Source organism: Rousettus aegyptiacus, unplaced genomic scaffold (genome assembly GCF_014176215.1).
Source record: "Rousettus aegyptiacus isolate mRouAeg1 unplaced genomic scaffold, mRouAeg1.p scaffold_m13_p_10, whole genome shotgun sequence".
Taxonomy (NCBI): domain Eukaryota; kingdom Metazoa; phylum Chordata; class Mammalia; order Chiroptera; family Pteropodidae; genus Rousettus; species Rousettus aegyptiacus.
The window spans coordinates 80,162,913-80,183,494 of NW_023416285.1; the positions used below are offsets into that span (position 1 = coordinate 80,162,913).

General features: G+C 41.4%; 1 long non-coding RNA gene across 1 annotated transcript; it reads left to right on the forward strand.

Annotated features, from left to right (window-relative positions):
• The first annotated feature begins 9,638 nt into the window (after window positions 1–9,638).
• On the forward strand, window positions 9,639–20,343 carry LOC107503856. Its single transcript, XR_001595320.2, has 5 exons — window positions 9,639–9,756; window positions 10,411–10,585; window positions 12,005–12,161; window positions 19,109–19,211; window positions 20,170–20,343. It is a non-coding gene; the product is annotated as an uncharacterized LOC107503856 (long non-coding RNA).
• Window positions 20,344–20,582: the final 239 nt, after the last annotated feature.

The window sequence follows — 20,582 nt, forward strand, 5'->3', positions numbered from 1 at the left end:
ATGGAATCATATGTCAGATTTTAAGTTTCCAGAAAGTAAATTGGAAGGCCAGAGAAACCCCGTCGAATAGAATGGGAGTCGCTGGTGTGAACCTGCTGGGCCAGCTTGCCCTGGCACAACCCAGACTGGAGGCGGCGTCTTGCTGAGCCAGCATGGCACCCTCCTCGCCACAGGCTGCCTTTCTCTGTGGCATGCTGTACTCACCACCACTTCTCCTCCCTCACCCTTGGAGCCCCATGTCCTCTCTTGGCCCACTTCTGCCAACTGAGAAAGTAAACAACAAATGAAACCCCTGGAAAAGCATCTTTGCTGAAGAATTTGCTAATCTTTGGGGAGAACCAGACAGGAAGTGTGTCCACTTGGTTCTTACCAGCATCCCAGATCATGTGAATTCTCCATTTCCTCTGTCGCCGGCTCAGGAATAGGCTTCTCCGAAACGAGGGAAGCTTCAGCTTCTGATTCTTTGACAGTTGGACACCTCTTTGCTCTCCTAGTACTATCTTTCCCTTTCTTGTCAAATTTTTTTTTTCCTTCATCTTGCTCCCCTCCAGACTGAAGAGAGTGTGACAGAGAACCATGGTTTAATCTTTTCACCATTTCCTCTTTTCCATAAACCTGTCTGGTTCATTACCCAAGAGCAGAACATTTTTTTATGACTGAGTAGACAGAAATGGACTTCTGGAGTCCAGCTCTCAGGTGAAATATTGTTGTTATTCTTCTAACTGGTGGCAACTGCATACATCCGCTGAAAAGAGAGAATGAATTTGCAGTCCATACGAACCTGAAAACATCACCCTCCTCTGGTTCTCCCAAGAGTACCAGGGTAAGCAGGAGAAGTGCCTGCGCTCCCCTCGGTGTGTAGGCTGCATGCAGTGTTTTTCAAAGTGTGATTCTTGAACCAGTGGCATCAGCATCACCTGATGTATTAGTCATCAGTTGCTGTGTAACAAATGACCTCCAAACTTAGTCGTTTTAAATATCAATAAACATTTGTTATTTCTCACAGTTTCTGTGGGTCAGGAATTTAGGAGTGACTTAGCAGGAAGATCTTGGCTTAGAATCGATCTCTCACGAGGCTAAAGTCAAGGGGTCACCAGAGCAGCTGTCATCTGAAGGACTGACCTGGGGTGGAGCGTGAGCTTCCAATGTGGCTCCCTCAGAGAGCTGTCAGGTTTGTGCTGGGTGTCAGCAACAGGCTTCATTTCCTCCTTAGGCTTCTGGAGAGTCCTTAAGACATGGGTCTTGGCCTCCCCCAGAGTGTATGATCTTAGAGAGGAAAAGAGCCCTGAAGCTGCCATGCCTTTTAGAACCTCGTCCTGAAATCATACACCATCATATCCATCAAACACAGTTAGAAAGGAATCACTAAATCTAGCCCACACTCAAAGGGAGGAAAATGAGGTCCCACTTTTTGTAGGGAGGAGTGTCAAAGAATCTGTGGATGTTTGGTAAAAATATTTTATCTTGCTGAGAAAAGTAAATTCTTAGGCCACCCAGACTTACTGAATCAGAATCTCTGGGGTTCAAGTTCAGCAATTTGTCTTCACAAACCCATTTAACTCATTACAGTGATTCTATGCTGGCTAAAGTTGGAGAATCACCAGCTTAGACCAAAGAACAGTGAGACAACCTCAACACACCTGTGGGTAACAGAGGTGAAGACTTACCAACCAGGGCTACTGCCTAGAAACCGAATTTTAATGAATTTAACAAAAAGTACTGGTTTTAATTCCAATGAATCCACAAGAAAGATGTGGTAGACAGAATAATGGTCCCCCAAAGATGTCCGCATTCTAGAAGATTATAAATACTTTACCTTAACGTGGCAGAAGATACTTTGTGGCTCTGATTAAATTAAGGCTTTTGAGTTGGGAGATGATCTTGGATTATCCAGATGGACCCAAAGTAAACACAAGGATCTTTATAAGGAGGGTCAGAGTCAGAGAGAATCAGAGAAGAAAACATGATAATGAAAGCAAGTAAGAGAAAGACTTGAGGATGCCGTACTGCTGGCTTTGAAGATGGAGAAAGGAGCCATGAGCCAAGGAATGTGGGCAACTTCTAGAACGTGGAAAACTTAATACATCAGATTTTCTTCCAGAGTCTCCAGAAGGAACATAACCCTGCCAACACTTGGATTTTATCCCAGGCATACTCATTTTGGACTCCCAACTTCCAGAACTGTAAGAGAATTAATGTGTTATCTGAAGCCACTATGTCTGTGGTAATTTGTTACAGCAAAAGTAGGCATCTAACCCAAAAGGGTTCTTGTGTGAACCTTTCTTTTGGTGGAGTAGAGAGGAGAATAAGAAGAGCAGATAGCCTGCTCCTTAGACGTCTCCACAGGGAGAGCAGGCATGTATTTCATTGCAGAGTTGTATTTTCACCCACCGAAGAAAAATTCTGGAGAACTGCACTCTCCAGTCTAGTAACCACTCGCCATATGTAGCTATATAAATTTACTTTCAAATTAATGATAATTACATAATATTAAAAATTAAATTCCAAGTTCCCTAGCGACATTTCAAAGTTTTGATAGCCAAACATGGTTAGTGGCTAACGTACTGCACAGCACAGATTACGGACATTTCCAAACTATTTGGTTACCGTTTGTGAAAGTTCTGTCAGACAGAACTGCTCTAGAGGCATTGATCTTTCCCAGCTTTAAATAAGCTTTTGCAAACATTTTCTTCCTCGTCTTGGCCGTGGCTGTGATTGCAAGTTGAGACTATGGGACTCCTGCTGCCCCATAACTTGCATGTCTTTGGAGTGCTCATTAACCAGCTTTTAAAAACCTACGCTTCCAGGCTTCTCAGGATGTTGAGATGCCATAGAGACCAGAGCATGGGGGAGCTTGTCCGCGCATCCCTGTGTGCATAAGCAGAAGATGGGGGAACAGAACCTTTCTCTCTGCCGTAACCAGAACAACTTCACTCTTTTGTGTTTATCTGTTGAGCTCCTTGACAATTTCATTTGAAGAAAGATCCCATAGTTTTCAAAAGAAGAGGAAAAATTTGAAAACCCTGAGGCTAGAGAGAGGGTCTCTCTCCCACCTCTTCTTTGTTCCCTTCCATAGTCTCCTGTAAATCATTTAGACAAGATTCCTTCTCAGGACCCTGACCAGAAGCAATAAATCATTTGCACTTGAATATTGACATGATTCGTCACCTGAAGTTTTTGTATTTAGAACAATTTCTTTGAAAACTTGATCTAAAAAATTATTTCAGAAGATGAATTTGAAAAATAATGTATTGAGTAGATGATTTTTCTCCTAGGATTAACTCAACTATGTTGTATTTCTATCCTCATAAACATTGTATTCTGTCCTACTTAAACACACACGCACACACAGACGTGCATGCACATGTACATGCATACACACATTGTAGAACGCACTGTACCTGTCTGTTGCAGTAAAGATTTATAGGGCTTCTGGCCAAAAACTATAAAGTTTGGATAAAAAAGGAGGGCCTTTGGAATTTTCTTCAAACCATATAATTCTCAACCGCCAAGAGGCTCCTTGGCAGAACCGACAGCCCCATTAGTTCAGGAGAGACTGGCTTGCCAAGTGTTTGGATTCTCATGCTTGGTAGGTGAAGTTATTAAACTTTTTATATTAAATGTTAAAAGAGTTGAGTAGGCTGAGATCACGCTTCTTGCCTCTGACAAGATTTTCACCTTTATCAGATAATCTTGTGTCATGTATATATAAATCCCACAGCTAGAGCGAACTTCCATGGGACTGCGAGCCTCCAGTGCTTCTGCCTTTCCTGGGAAGAATTAGCGCTCAGTAAATGCTGGCTGAGGTGACTGTCATTGCTCCTCTACGAACAAGAGCCTGTCTCTGTAGAGTTCGCCCACGTACATAGCCTCTCTAGGCCTTGTTTTCTCATTTCTGAAAGTCCAGGTTTGTGGTTGAGGGGAGCTCTTTTTAGCTCTAAACCTCTTTGGTTACTTGATGGATGAAAATAATTGGAATCAAATGATTCTCAATTTTAAGGTAAGAAGGGAAATCTGTCATGTATGACAGCGGTAACAGAAAAATTAGGCCTTATTGAACAGCAATCATTATTTCCATGTAAATTTCGAATGTATCTGCAGCCATTTGTAAACAAGAACAATTCTCATTTTAAAATATCATTGAGTAAGTAGGTTTAGAGATGGATTTTCCTGCAACTCATGAAGCTAACACTTAGGCACCTCTCAGCAGAATAGACCCCTTCTCCAAGGGGCCTTGGCTATCATGTATTCCGTAAACCTCAAAAAGTACAGCACCTTAGCTGTCACCTGTTAAGACTGCTGCCTCCTTCCATTCATGCTCCCTGTCCTCTTAGGTGGGGATCGAGTGACCTTGGACATTTTGTGGGCCCGGCTAAATAGGTGAGTTGGGGGTGCATTTACTTGGAGTTTAGTAGAATATATTGATATGGTTCACCCCAAAGACTCTAGAAAATCACTCAGAGTTTAGAATTTTCCCCCTTCCCACAAAAACTCTGGCAGAAGAGTTGGGACATGTTGGTGCCTTCGTACTGAAAATAAATCAGGGAGTAACTGCGTTGCACTGAAGGTCATGCATGAAGCACTCGTGGTGCCAGCAAAGAGAGGCAGTTATCTTTGAAAAGTGCATAGGCACCGCATATATATCATCTCGGTATAAACCTCATCACTGCCCTACAAGGAAGTTGCAACACAGATGTACAGATGAAAACAATGAGACACAGAAAGGTAAAGAATTTGCTCAGAGTGATATAGGACTTAAATTCAATCTTAGGCCTGTGTGACCCCAAAGTCAAGCCCTTTGCCCCCATTTCGCACTGCCAGGTCCTCTACGACTCAGTCCATAAAGGGGCTCTCTCCACCTTTTGGCCAAGCAGCAACTGCAAAGTTCCTCATTGCATTTCTACCTTCTACCCTCCAACTGAGACCTTGGTGATGCCACAAAGGCCGCTATTTTTTGATCACCTAAATGCCACTAAAAGAACCTGTCCTGGATATATTCGTGATTTCCCTTCAGAGGTTTATCAAGTGTCACAGTTTACTCAGAAATATTTTCGTAAAGTCAAGAATTAGGGGGAAAACTCAAAAATTGGTTTAGGTCATTGCCTGAGCAGACACACACCAGAACCCAACCACATGCTTCAAATTTATTTAACTTAAAAAACCTGTTAGATCAATGACCCTCAACCTTGGCTGACATTAGAACCACTTCAGAAGCTTTAAGACAATGCCATGCCTAGGTTTCACCCAGGACTAATAAAATCGGAATCTCTGGGAGTGGGGCCTGACATGGCCATTTAGAAGCTTACCAGGTGACGCTGGTGGCTAACAGCTGAGGTTAAAGATTGAATGGCTTTCCTCAATAATCCTTTTTAATCCTTTCTCAGAAAAAAATTGCCTCATTCCAAACCAAGGTAACTTCTTGGAAGGTAAATTTCTCTGGTCAGCGTGAAGATGTTGATTTATATTTACGTGTGTGTGCATGTGCGTGTGTGTGTGTGTGTGTGTGTGTCCACATATATGGACAACTTGTTGCTCTGTTACCAAAAGCTTTAAACTGCATATTCCTTCATCTAGCATTTCAACTTTTGGGACTTTGTCCAGAGAGGAATTAAGAGATGTCTGTAAAGAAGTTCATCTGGAAGTTCATTAAAGCACTGTTTGTGACAACAAATTTTGGAGACAGCCTAGCCATCCAATACTGAAGCCGATTGAGAACACTACAGTGTGTTCATATGAGAGAATATAACCATTAAATTTCTATTTAGGTTCACATTAACCAGCACAAGAAATACTGTAGTAGAAACAGTATGAGTCAATTTTGATTAAAAATAAATATATTTTTCATATGCATAGGGAAAAAATATTGAAAGTCTTCACTTTCAAACATATTACACTATCAGTTATTAGTTTGGATGGTTGGCTTATGACTATTTTTTTTTCCAGCTTTATTGAGTTATAATTGTCATATAACATGACTGGTTTTTTCCAGTGCTCTTTTGGGTTTCCCAAATTTTCTGTTCTGAGTATTATCTTCATTTAATTAGAAACAATAATAACATGGTCTACAGCAAATGCTAATTTAAAATGCAACTTAGAAGTGAGTGTACCTTATTCCTTACTTGCCTTTAATGTGTTATTTTTCATGATAAGCCTCACTGGTGTTTGCTAGAACAACTGTTCAGCTGTCTTTGGAAAAGGACATTCTCCCTTTTTTGTTGCTGTTAAACTCAGCTGTCTTCAGGACAGATTAGGGCATTCTCTCTTTTTTTCAATCCCAGATACCCTATGACCAGAGTCGATAGCTAAGGTCAGGTGACTTTTTGAGAGAGCGTCAGCGAGACTCTCAGAGAGGAGGAGATGCTATGAGGAAAATCTACAAGACGACATTGAACCTGGCTCTTCGTAAACAACACGCATTTTTTTGAACGAATAAATAAAGACTATATTCATTAATATTCCTAGAATAAGAAAACTTAGAGATAATTATGTTTGTGCCTTAAAGAAGAGCAAGGATTTAAAAAACAATAGCTGCACTATTCCTTTAAGAAATGGAACAAAACATTGCAGAGAGAGAGTAACAGTGACCTGAGAGTGAAGTAGTAACTTGACCATGGAGAGAGCTCCAAGGGCGAGCAGAAGTATCTATGGATTCCAGGAAGAGGCTCCTTCACATCAGAGCAAAGCACTCTGCTCGATTGAGTAATGGCATTTAAAGGAAATAACAGTTTTTAAAGCCTGGATGCTGGAATTCGCCTTAAAGGAGGCACTTTAAGAATTACCGTGATGTCAGGATCGGATGCGGCTGGGAAAGGAAGAAGAGGCAGGGGAAACGCCAGTTCCATGGAGTGTGTTCACTGCACCTTCCTTGATAGAATTTGGTTCAAGCATTCCTTGCACAGCTACAGAAGGTGCTTCACTGTCCTGGACTAATGGGGCCACAGTCAGGGCTGGGCTGAAGGGAGTGGTGGACATTGCTTGACAGCTGCTCAGCAGCTGCTTGCATTGCCAGAGGCGAGAAGTTAAAGGAAAGGATGGCTTTCCAAACTGACTTGGGCAAAGGAATTTCTATTCTGGGAGAAGCAGAGGGCCTGAGTCCACAGTGGCACCTACAGGGAGTGCTCTGGGCAGGGAGGGAGGATGTCACTTGGGAATAATTGATTGCTAGGGGTGGGGTGGGGGCAGGGATTCCTCTGATAATCCGAACTGAGCCAGGCACTTTCACTAAAATAGATCTGCTATTAGACTGATCGATGTTGATTTACTCGGGGACATGCCCTCTCCCTAAACTAGGGCTTAACTCTGTCAAGTGTTTCCTTGGCTGATGGCAAGGACCAGGGGTCACTTCATGTGATTTCTTGCTTTCACTGATGTCCCTCTCAACACAGTCTTGGTATGACTTTCCCAAGGGCGGGTGGGGTGAGAGAATCAGCTCCATTTTTACCACTGTTAACAGCAATGTGAGCATGCCCCAGCTCACTGCTAGCAAAAAAAGGTGGCAGATAAGTGCACCAGAGAAGTGGGGAAGAGCATAGGCTGTAGTCTCACCCAGTTCTGGGTTCAAATCCCAGCCAGGGCAGGGGCAGAATCTGACTGGGCTGAGATCAGGGTCAGACAAATAAGGTTAAGTCTAATAAGAACAAGGTCAGGTCCTGTCTTCATTTAGAATTTTGATATTTTGTTAATTATAGATTTTTTTCATTAACTTTGATTTTTCTAAAATATTACGTTAACTTATTCTTTGCTCTGATTGCTGAGTTTTAGGGTTCCCCTTTACATTTTGCACCCAGCTTGAACTCCTCACTTGCTTCCTTAACCCTGACTTTGCCTAGCCCAATCACTCACCAGCTCTGGGAGGCTGGGCATGTCACTTTAAGTCTTGCTTCCGTCCTCTGTAAAATGGGGTGATGGGTAGAACCCATCTTATAGGGTTTTGTAAAGTTAAATGAGTAAAGTTCTTGGCACAGGCCTGGCCTATATAGCTGGTGCCTTAACCTTTGCTCGGTCGTCCTGTGGCCAGGACTTGGCGTGTTGCAGGCCGCAGGCTCAGAGACAGTGTATGTCTCTTGAATGAGTCATTTGCTCGAAGAGAGAACATGGGTCAAGGCCCCCCAAAAGTATATTCGTGCCAATAAGAACCACCTCCTGAAAGACAGAAAATGGCCCACAAGCCATTTCTGTACATAGATGGCTATTGCTCAGCCTGTTTGTAACAGCGAACCAGACTCTAACTTGGTTGGGCTCCTGATTGTTAAAAAACATGAAAAAAATCCACAATTTCCAGGGTAGAAGGAATGCTCTTTGCTGAGCATCAGCCAAAATCACGGTGTGGGTTGGAAAGCACCAGCAAGTGCCTGCCTCTTAGACACACTGGCTTCAGCTTAGGGATTTGCTGAGCATGGGTAAGGCATGCAGGTGAGAAACAGACCAAACTCCTGTAAACATGCGCACCAGACAAGGCTGCTCTATGCCCTCAATGCACAGAAACGCACGCTATGAGTGAATTCAGGGCGAACAGAGGTGTTAAGGAATATATTTACCAGCACGTCCTCCCTTCCACACATTCTGAGACACAACAGTTTATGCTTTCAATGAATATTTTATCATTTCAAAAGAACCAGTATTGGTACATGGAAACCATTATATTGTTCGCATACAAACATACAACAGTAAAACCGAATAGATCTCATGTTCACCGGTAAAATTGAAATCATCTCTGAAAATTTGGAAAACTTTCAGCCAAGAGATTCATCGTGGACTAGTGAAATTTGTTCCATGTTTAAGGCTTTGGGCATTAAAAATTTCTGTACTATTTCCCAGGGCAAAATTCAATTCTAAAAAGAATGATAAGGAGGAAAGTGATTGATGAACTTTTGCTTTCAAATGTCTTTACTACTTGGAGTCTGGAAATAGCTTGTGACAGGCAGAATAATGGCCCCCCAAAGATGTCCACACCCTAATCCTCAGAACCTGTGAATATGTTACCTTCGTACCAAAAGGAATTTGCAGATTCGATTAAGTTAAGGGGAGATTCGATTGAGATGGGGAGATTATTCTGGATTATTGAGACGGGTCTAAAGTAATCACATCCGTCTTTAAAATCAGAGAACTGTTTCCTGCAGTGGTTAAAGCATATGCGGTGGTGGAAAAAGGATGGAGAGGTGTAAATTTTCTGGCTTTGAAGATGGAGAAGAAGGCCACAAGCCACGGAATGTGAGGAGCCTCTGGAAACTGGAAACGACAACAACAACAAGGAAACGGACTTTTCCCTAAGCGCCTCCAGAAAGGATCTCAGCCCTGCTGACTCTTGATTTGAGCTCAGTCAGCACTGCGTTGGATTTTTAACTCACTGAACTGCAAACTAATGCATAGCTGAAATTATATAACTTTTAACTAGTTACTTTTCTTACATATTATAGATTTATAGTCATGCACCACTTAATGACGGTGATCCGTTCTGAGAAATGCGTCGTTAGGGGATTCCGCCGTCGTGTGAACATCACAGAGTGCACTTACGCCAACACAGATGGTACAGCCCACTACACACCTAGGCCGAGTGGTATGGCCTGTTGCTCCCAGGCTACAAGCTTGTACACACATTACTGTACTGAATACTGTAGGTCATAATGCAGTGGTAACTATTCGTGTATCTAAACATAGGAAAGGTACAGTAAAAGTATAGTATAAAAGATAAAAAATGGTACACCTGTGTAGGGCGCTTGCCATGCATGGAGTTCGCAGGACTGGAAGTTGCTCTGGGTGAGTCAGTGAGTGAGTGGTGAGTGAATGTGAAGGTCTAGGACAGTATTGTACTCTACCATAGACTTTATAAATTTATAAACACTGTACACTTAGGCTACACTAAATTTATAAAACCACACAAGATTAAATCAAGTGCTAGAAAAAATGATGCAACCAAGAGATGAGGTAAACACGAGATATATGGGGCTGTTGCCAAGGTAACATAAATACTGTTTTACAGCAAACTTTTTTTTTAATGTAAGTAGAAGAGTACACTCTAAAATAACAATAGTATAGTACAGAAAATACATAAACCAGTAATAGTTGTTTATTATCGTTATCAAGTATTACGCAGTGTACATGATTGTGTGTGCCAATCTTTAATACGACTGCAGCACGGGAGGTTGTTTATACCAGCATCACCACAAACACGTGAGTGATGCATCACGTTAAGATGTTACAGTGTTACAGCAGCACCAGGCAATAGGAATTTTTCAGCTCCATTATAACCTTATGGGATCACTGTCCTATATGTGGTCCATTATTAACCAAAACGTTGTTATGAGGTGCATAAATGTATTAGATATTTAGAAGCAAACTACAGCATAGTAATTTTTAAATTTTTTTTTTGTTGGGTCTTACATCCTACTTTCTGTTCCTCTTTTTTCTCAGGACGATGTGAGCTTCAGATTCCTGATGGGCTTCTAGACGTGAAAAAGGAACCTAATTATTCTCCAGGAAGCTCTCCCTTTCAAACCCAAGAGGGAAGTGGTACTGCTGCACACCAGGACATGCCCAGCAAGATTAGAGGCTGTAACCATGGGAACTGGGCCATGTAAAGCAAGATGTAAATCCTTGAGGTCATTTCTAATGTAACATAAACATTGAGTTAGCATGAGGGCCATAGTTTCTGGGTGGTTGGTTCTAGCTTTGGCAATTAGGAGTTAGAGGGAAAATCCTCCATTTTAATGACCTCCAGATGTTCTTCTGGTATCTGCTGAAAATTTTTGTCATTAATGATTAATCGTTTTGTTAGCAGAAGAGTTTTGTTGTGGTGGTGGCCGGTAGTCACCAAATTTCAAATGAGAGTTTAATCTCAAGGTCACTTTACATGTCCCCTCATACTCCATTTAATTAGTAACTGCTTAATGGTATAGCTGCCAGCATTTTCTGTACGTATGACAATGGATTACGTGACTATCTGATGACAACCAGTCACTGAACTCATATGTAACTGTGATATTCTATTTTAACAATGGCTGGCATCCTGGCCAATGTCTAGGAGAAGAAAACAGGATGTCAGGTGGCAGTCATCTTGAGTGACTCAGAGGCAAAAGGTTTATTGCAAATTACAATGAACTACTTAATCATAGAATTTAGATTAAACACTCCCTTCATGTCAATTGGGGAACACTGAAGCAGTTGCTTTTGAAAAGCACTCTTCGAGAAATCCAGATTCAAAAAATAAAAGACAACTTCTGGTTTCTATAATAATAGCGTTATGACCACCTAAACTTAATAAAAGGTGACTCTACAGGATCTTGTCTGAGATGTGGTTTTAAGTACATAACGTAGTCTAAATATAAGTAAATTTCTTATATTTATGCTTCAATTTCCTCTATTCGAAGAATAAGAACAGAGTTTACCTTTCTAGAAGTCTCTGCTGAGAATTGTCATCTACACGCCATCTTGCATTCACAAGGAGGAGACTACAAACTGTGGCAGTTAGTTATCAGATGCCGGTTATGACCCGGTGGAGTTAGTTATGTTAGAAAGGTGCTTGAAAGTCTATCGTTACTCACCTATTTAGAAGGGCTTGATTTGTAACTTGCTAATAAGTCCAGGTTGCCCTGCAGCTTCTCGCACATGCTTTTATCTGTGTTTATATTCGTGAGTGCGACTACAAAATTTATAAGCTTGACTCACCAGGGCGTATGGTTCATGGGTAATTAGGGGCCTGTATTGTAGGCCCCTCACACCACTTAGCAAATGAAGCATTTATGGCTACTGACGAAAAATAGGATCTCTTTGTATTTTTAAATAAAATGATAATAAATCATTTGACTCTGTGCCAAATCTTCAATTGGCTCCTCCCCCAAAGCATCCACCAAGCAGAGTCCTTTAGGAGTTTCTCTGCTGACAAAGAGGAAGGTTCCTTTGCTAGAATGTTAGAACAAAGATGTTACTACAGACTCTCATGTGCAGATTTCTCCTGCGGAAGACCTCTCTTCTTCCCCACGTTGCTTCCATTTTCCTCCTCATTCAGGGCCAAGAGACATGCCACCTAGAGAAGCTCAGACTAGAAGGAAGACACGGCAGCAGCGAGCCCAGCCCCACCTGGAGAGACCAGCAGAATGCATAGCTAGAATTGAGAAGATCTTAAAAATACATGTTTTGGTTTTCACCAATTTTCTCACCTGTCAGTAAGTACTTTTGGAAATTTAAATCACAGACTCATTTTCTTACAACGTTTTCAGCAGGTGTTCACTATATAAAGTCTTCTTAGTCTGCCCCTAATCTCCTTTCAGATCCTAAGCTCATTTTCTTCTGTAATTCTACAGTCTACAATCTCAAAGAAGTCTCCATAATAACCAAGGCTCCTTGGTGCTCCAAGGAATCCAATCTCTGAAATGAGAACAAGTGTCCCTTTGTTAACTGATGTCCTGGTTTTTCATCCTTAAAGTCAGCATGAAATAGTTTGTCAGTTTCCAATGGTGTGATGTGATGTGGCATGATATGACATTAGGAGTAACAAGTAAGAAGTTCTATTCTAACATTAAGTTTCTCTTTGTCTTTTTTAATCCCATCCCTGATGATATTGTTTAAAATAACAGTAATAATAATTGTAACAACGATGAAGAGAGCTAGTGTTTATTAAACCTTGATTATGCGTCAGATACTCTAACACATTATCCTCATCATATCCTCTAATCCTCAGAACAATCCAAAAGCAAAGCACCAGATGGGCCTAGAATGAATAAGATATTTGACATTTGGGTCGAGCATTGTACACTCTCTTCTCTTGCTTTTAAAATGTATTTATTCATTCTTTCGACAAATAATTATTGACCACCTACTGTGTCCGAGGCCCTGTTTTAGTCTAAATACTTTTAGAGAAGATGTGATGAACTCAACAAACCATTTTGATCTGAGAGAAGAAAAGATCGTGCAAGACAGGGGGGCTTCTAAGAAATGAGGGAATGCTAACTTCCAAGTTTGCTGGCTTCCTACTTCTGCCCTCAGGGACAGTAATAAGAACCTCACCTCTCAGGTGGATGTCTGTCATACTCACCTTTTCAATTGGGTGGGGAGAATAACATCTGGGGAATGTGAAACATTCTTCTAGAGTTTCTGAAAAGACTGAAGGGTGAGGTAGGGCCTGAGACATTATGTGGGAATATTCAGGTCTGAGAAAACTCACTAACGAACTTAGAAACCTGGCATCTCCATTCGAACATGCTGTGGAGGTCTTTGAGTCCAGCCTTTAAACCAACTCTCTGTCCAACGCAAGATCCCCTGTTGATAAGTGGTCAGAGTATCTGTGCTTGCATACTTTTAGTGTTAGAGAACTCTCTACCTCACAAAGCAGCCCATTCTGAATGCTAAAGTCTGTTATTTATAATATTGAGCCAGAAACCTGCCTCCACATGGCTCCACTCATTGGTTCCAGCTCTGTTCTCTGATGTTATGCCAGATAAATCTAATTTCTCTTCACAGGAATGTCCTTAAGTGTCTAGATTCAGTGATCTTATCCCCACTAAGAATTCCTTTTCTTGCTCCTCAGCCTTCTCTCATGAGTTATGATTTTTAAACCTTTCATTCTCTAATCTGAAATAAGAGAAACTGGAAATTAATGAGCTGGACCAATTTGGGGTTCAATGAGAAGAGCTGTTAATAAACATACACTAAAGGGGTGTCTTCTGTGGCCATTAGGACATGAATAGAGAGTCTGTAGAGTTTAAGAGATCTCTGAAGTCAGAGTATCTGAACTCCTAAATAGTGCTTAAAACATTCAAAATAGTCTTCAGAAGGCCAGACCGTAGTCTGATACAGGACCAAGGAGGCAAACCTAACAGCTCTAAGAATGTACGTGCTCCTGCCACCTTAGGCAGCCATCTCTGGGGGGAATTTTATTTACGGGGAGGAAGGGGATGAGTGGGGTTAAAGCCTGTGGATCCTTGCTGTCCTAAACTCTCTTAGAAATGATATCTACCAAAAATCCCAGTTCTTCCGCCCTTATAAATTCTTTTTTTCCTTACCTTTTGTAAAGAACTGAAATTGTGAAAAGGCCACCAATGGTCCCCTAACAACATCCACTTTACCTAACGATAATACTATAATGCTCCAGCTTATTTCTTCTGATTACCTTTATATGATGGTGAATTATTTTGTTCTTTGCCTCACTTATATTTTCATTGGCATTTGTCATTTAAGTACGTGAAGCTGAGTTGCAACCTAACTTGCGAGTTCAAAGCCATGTTAATATAATCATGCAAAGATTACTTGGTCACGATTTCTTCTGCTTAAGGAAATCATTCTCCTTACTTGTTACTTAATTATGTTCATTGCTACACTTTGCCACTAATTTAATGGTTATGCTTTCTTTATAACACCTAGGATGGCAGGCAGCTTTAGCTTCATTTTGCAGGCCAAGCAGCTGAAGTTGAGAAACTGAGGCTGAGAAAGGTTCAGTGACTTGCGCAGGGTTTTATGGCTCTAAATAACAGAAACCAAATAACATATCAGTCTTCTTCCCAGTGCTGTTCACCGTGCAGAGTTCTTCAGAGCATAAGCTAACTACGATGGAGGTATAAGAATTCAATTCATGTAAGCACATCTGAATTCCAGACCATTGGACAATACTAATGACATTAACCCATCCAATGCACAATTAAAAAGAAAATAAAACTTAATTATTGTGTCCTAAACAAAGTCAGAAAAAGACAAGTGTATACATCTTTGAAAATCTCACTGAGGGTAAGTTTTTAAAAGATAATGGTTTCCTGTGGCATGTGAGCTATTCTGCAGTAGATCATACTTGATTTTCTAAGTCCATAGAGTTTTCCTTTTCCCCTTATCTAGGTAATCGCAAGGAGTCTGATAAGAGTATGACACAAAAAATGCTTTTATTAAGGAAATGTTTGGTTGTCAAAAGATTGATATCACAAAGATCGAAAACAGCCCTGTCGTTGAGGTTTGATGACTGCTAGGCTAAAGCCATAGATCTGGCTTGCTTCAAATCCGTCTCTTAATTAAAGAGCAAAATTTAAAGAAAGTTCATCTAACTCTTAAGATAAGTTCTTGTTGACTAGATAAAATAATTTATTTCTTCAGGGATAACTAGAAATATTCTTTTTACTTTTATGTAAGATGTGTTAGTCTTGGCTCTAAAGGATCAATCTGTATCCAAGGTTCTTAGGGAACTCTTCTGAGATTAATTCATTTTGGAGAAACATAACGTCTTTGCTTCCATTCCATAGAGATTTAAATGAGTCCTGGCAGAGGATGTTTCTTTTCCAAGGAAGGTGTAATACACAGAGGTCAAGCCCTTTCTCAGCTCACAGTCTATCATCCTCCTGATGGACAATCCTCCACTTCATTTTGACACAGAAGAATATGGGGAACCACAATCCATGTTAAGAGCATGAATTTTAAATATCGATGCCATGTATACCTAAGAGAGGTGCTTGAGCAATTGCTGGACCCAATGCCTTCATCTGACCATCTACCACCCACTCACCCGTCTGCCATCTATCCATCTATTCATTTATCCATCCACCACCCATCCATCCATCCATCCACCCACCACCCATCCATCCATCTGTCCATCCACCATCCATCCACTCATCTTTCTACCACCCATCCACTATCCATCTACCACCCATCTATGCATTCATCTATCCATCCACCCATTATTTATTCGGAGGGAAGAAGTGAGAGATAACTTTTTTGAGGACTAAATTATTTTGGCTTAATTTTATCATGAGAAATAAGGGGTTTTTTGTTTGTTTGTTTTTCATTTTATTGTTATGATTGTTTTTGTTTGTTTGTTTTGTTTTAATTTAAAATAATTTCCAACATCTTCAAAAGAAAGTTGAGAAGACTCATTTACCTATTTGTCTAATCAACTAGACCATAACCCTACTTTGAGCAACAGTTATGTTTTATCCTGTCTGACACCCCAGTGCCATAAGCCTAGTACCCCGGATCCTTGGGGTCCCTGAGAAGCAGAAATAGAAGAGAATGTTCACAAGGGAACAGACACTGTTTGTTTCAGGGAAGGGGAAACTTTATGAGGAAATTTCTTGGAGCAGGATCCAGGAGAAGCTGTTAGGTCAGTACCCAGATAGCCAGGAGACAAGCATCAGGTACCCATAAAAGAGGACTCTGCATTTCTATCTCCAGGGGTCCCCAGACCAAGGCATACAGTTCATCTCTGAAGGGAGAGTAGAATCAAGAATAGATTAACAAAGGACAGGTATACCCCCAAAGAAGTGTCTAAGGAAAGATGAACAAAAGGAGCTTGAAGAGGCTAGGGAACATTGCCCTCCAAGTCGCCCCAATTCAACTTGATCCTAGAATTTATTGAGCACATAAAATGGATAAAACATGAGGCTGAGTATATTGTGGGACCTTGACCTGTTCATTACAGGAGAGAAGACCATTTTGGAGAATAATCTTGGCCCCGCCAAGACCCCTTCCTGGTGGAGGTCTGGCCACTCTACTTCCTGTTGGCTCCTCAGTTCTCAGAAGGTGTTAACCCCACCTTAGCTCATCTGACATTTAAAGTTTTGCACTTAACCAGCAGCACAGATGAGGTATGATTCATGTACAAGACAAGAAGTGTCATTCTGAACCAAGATGACCAACTGTCCCAGTTTGCCTGAGACTGTCTTGGTTTTAACACCAAAAGCCCTCAGTCCTGGGCAAATAAGACAATTGATCATTCTAACCTGAGCCTACTGCTGATAAGTGCTTGATAAGAACAACATAAGAAGGATTGCCTGAATAACACGTAGTTTGTTCACCTCTCTGAAACCTACTAAACTTTATTTAGGCTTATTTAGCTTGTTTATTATTCATAGAAACAGCAGACAAATGTGTATGGATTGCACAGGACTGGCCCCTGTGAAGTTATTTTTACTGAGATTTCCTTTGTCAAGACACTTTGGGTCCATAGCCAGAGTGAGATAGGAAGTAGCCCTGGGCAGCTCACTGTATTATTTCCTGTACAGATACCATCGAGGCTTAATTCACTGCATTACATAGTGTCCTCTTCTGAGGACCCAGGAGGGAATTTTAATATTGGGGAGACTCTTGTATCCTGGCTGCTGGAAAGGTGGGTCCTCTTGGTGACCATCTTATGGCAAGTTGTCATTCCCTGGCACATAGAGTGAATTCTTCCTAGTTCGTCTTATTTCTTTCCGTTCCAATTTTACTTTTGTTTTTGTCTAATATGTGTTTTCTGTAAGTTATTTAGATATATAAATAGAATGAAATTAAGCACTATTTCTGGCCGTGAGTTACCTGAGCCATCTGACTTGAAGGAGGTGTAATGCGTTAGCTTATCTGCCTGTGGTAAACTCTGCGAGATTCCCTCTCAGGACAGTAGACAGCAGGAGGCTCTTGCAGTCCTTCTGTGTAGGCAGAAGGAAGTTATTCAGAGAAGCAGCAAGAAGACCACACCAGAAGCCTCCTGTTGGGGCTGAAGTGAGAGACTAATGTCTTCAGTGCCTAGTGGGATAATGTGGACTAAGTCAAGCTGTAGCCCCCCATCTATCCTTGCCATTCACAGAAGAAAGCTTCTCAGAGGAGGGTAAGGTTTGGGTCTCAAGCACAGTATGTCCCACACTCCACCTTCTCTGGGCCAAGGCTTGTAAAAGGGAAATAACATGCTTGGAGCTGTTGGTTGGTAGAGGAATCCTTGGTCTCACTTCTCCGAGGCCCAGCTCTGGGAGCTGGCAAGATGCCCAAATGGAATGGCTGCTTGGGGTCTATAGCCATATGAGGGCCTAGTCAGCCTCCCAGGATTCCCATGGCCACTGTCCCAAGCAGGCCATTGAAGTAGCTGAAAGAGAACTGAACCTGAGGAATCCTCAAGAATGGCAGCTACCTGCGTGAACTGAGACGATACCCAGGTCTCTGAGGATGCTGGTGTGGACCGATGATGACCCCAGGACTAGACCTACACCAGTTTTTCCCCAGCTCAAGCACCTTGGCAATGCAGAAGTCAACCCTCCCTCTGCGAAGAAAGGTGACCTTGAATTGCCAGATATGCATTTTCCTCCAAATGGGGGCTGATAGACATTAAATTCAGTTTTAGAGAGAAAAGAAAATGTTACATTTCCTTCACACCTGACCTTGTGGATTGAGATGAGTGTTTGCTCGGGTATAACAATGATGAGAATGGTCATGATGGAGACAATGCTAACTGCCACTCATGACGTGTCTGCTTTAACTCATGAAGACCTTACTAGAGTTAGGTCCTGCTACATCCCCACTTGGGAGGAAATCGAGGCACAGAGAGGTTAGGTAATTTGCTCAAGGTCACACAGGAGGATGTGGGATTTGAACCTGAGTAATCTCAATGATCCTTAGCAACACAATGTTTGTAAACCAGTTGGTCAGAAATTCTTTTCTAATCTCCAACTAAAGCCTTCTTGTGAAAGTTTAAACCATTCCTTCTTGTTTTGTTCTTAACAGAAAGAGCTAATAGTTACTCGTGTGATCCATATCTTTTCCCCATTTCTCCTTTTCAAGTCGAAACGACCCCAGTTGCATCAGCTTCTCTTCAGAGTGGCCGTGACACTGCAGAGGTCACTATTTCTAGTGTGCCCTCTGCTTTAGTTTCTGGGCCTGAATTGGGGCAGAGGTCAGTGCGTGATGGGTATTCTAGGAAGATTTTATCCCCATGATTCACAAATTAATGTGTTCTGCTATTAAATTTAGCAATTTCTTTCAACAACAACAAAAAAACTTATTCCTGTGATCTACTGTGGTCCAGTTCTGAGCCTGTCATGCTGTTACAAAGATGCCCTGATGGTGTTTTCCCCAAGTCCTTTGGGAAATGAACTATTTGGCCTATAGACACCAGTCTGTCACTGGTCCTGTTCTCTGTCTATGTAAACTATGGTGGCAGAGAAGATAAAAATACAAAGACAAAAAAGTCATTTTTCTTCCCCAAAATGCTGAAATTCTTTGAGCCTTTCACTCTCTTTTGCTTTTTTGCTGATAACAGTGAATAATGATTTCTGATGCTGCTTTTATTGGCTTAGCATTTGAGGTCATAAGAATGTAAATGTTTCCCTAAGGAAAAACACATTTGGGGGATTAACTAGATTACATCTTTTATTTTCAAAATTTTTGTTAGAAAAGGAAGAAAGAATCTGCTGAACTACACTCAGTCATGAACCCAAATGGGAAAGAGAGAGCAGAGACCACCATTCATTTGGGTAGAAGCTCCAGGGACTCGGGTAGGTCAACTCTGGGGGGTCCCATTTCAGTTGGCATGAGTTTACACAGTTCTATTCTAAATCCATGACTGTCACATTTAAACATATTCATATTTGGGTCTGGTCACATAATTAGCAAAACTGATTTTGTTCATCATTTTATTCTATTAACTGATCATTACTGTGCTCTTTTAGAGCCGAATTCTCAATGTGAGGTGTATTCAGGAAATAGCTATTGCCATTTTCCCTCAAGTTCCCTGTCCTCTGTCACTTACCTTCACTCTTTTGTGGGAACTGTGCTCTTAGAAATCAGCAAAAATTTCCTTTGGGTCAAATGGAAAGAACCGGTGTTCTGCGTCGCCCTCCCTGAGACCTTTGATGCAGGTGGCCACCTCTCGCTCTCCTTCAAGCCTCCTCAGTCCCTGGCCTCATGGACAACTTGTGACCATTTCTCTTCTTGGGAGGTGTCCATGCTCTCTTGGAACACACTCCAAGGCTTGGCTCCTGTCTCTAGATGTAATTTTCTCTATATCAGTCTTGGCTTAGGTGCCTATCTTCAGTTGTCAACGTTATTTATGTAATTCCTAGGTCCACATCTCCCACGTCAGTCTCTCTCTGAGCTCCCACCCAGTACCTCCATGACCTTCTGAACAATTTCATTTGTCAATTTCTTTTACCCTGGCACCTGAAGCTCAGCATCCTGTCTGCCAAAATCATCTTTTTGCCTCTAACTTCACTCCTGAATTCCCTCCCAATGACACTATTATTTCATCTCTGAATCACTCATACTGGAAAACTTAGGACCATCTTTCATTCCTTTCCCCAGACTTTAAGCTCCAAGGAGAATAGCAGTAGTGTCCATGTTTTAATTCACCATCTCCCTGGAGCCTGGTACAGTGCATGGCACATAGCAGGAACTCAATACATATTTGCTGAATGATTGAATGACTTTTCTCTTTCATTATTTGCATTCCTTCAGTTATCAACCCAATTACTCTATTAACCAATCTACATACATATATTTGGGGAAGCTATGCAGGATACCTGTTGATTGTGGGAGCTCTTGTATTGGACTGCCTGGGTTTGAATCTTGGAGCAGCTGCTTCATAGCTGGTTCACCGTAAGTATGTTACTTAACCTCTCTATACTTTAGTTTGGGTCTATAAAGTGAGAGAAATAATAATAATACCTATCTGGACATGTTAATGTGAAGATTAAATGATATAATTGCTATACAACGAATATATTACGTGTTCAATAAACTTTTTGGCTAATGGTGATGATGATATTGATGGTGATGATGATATTGATGGTGATGATGGCGATGATGATAGTGATGACTGTGGTGATGGCAGTGGTGATGTTGATGGTAGAGGTGAGGCATGAGCTGGG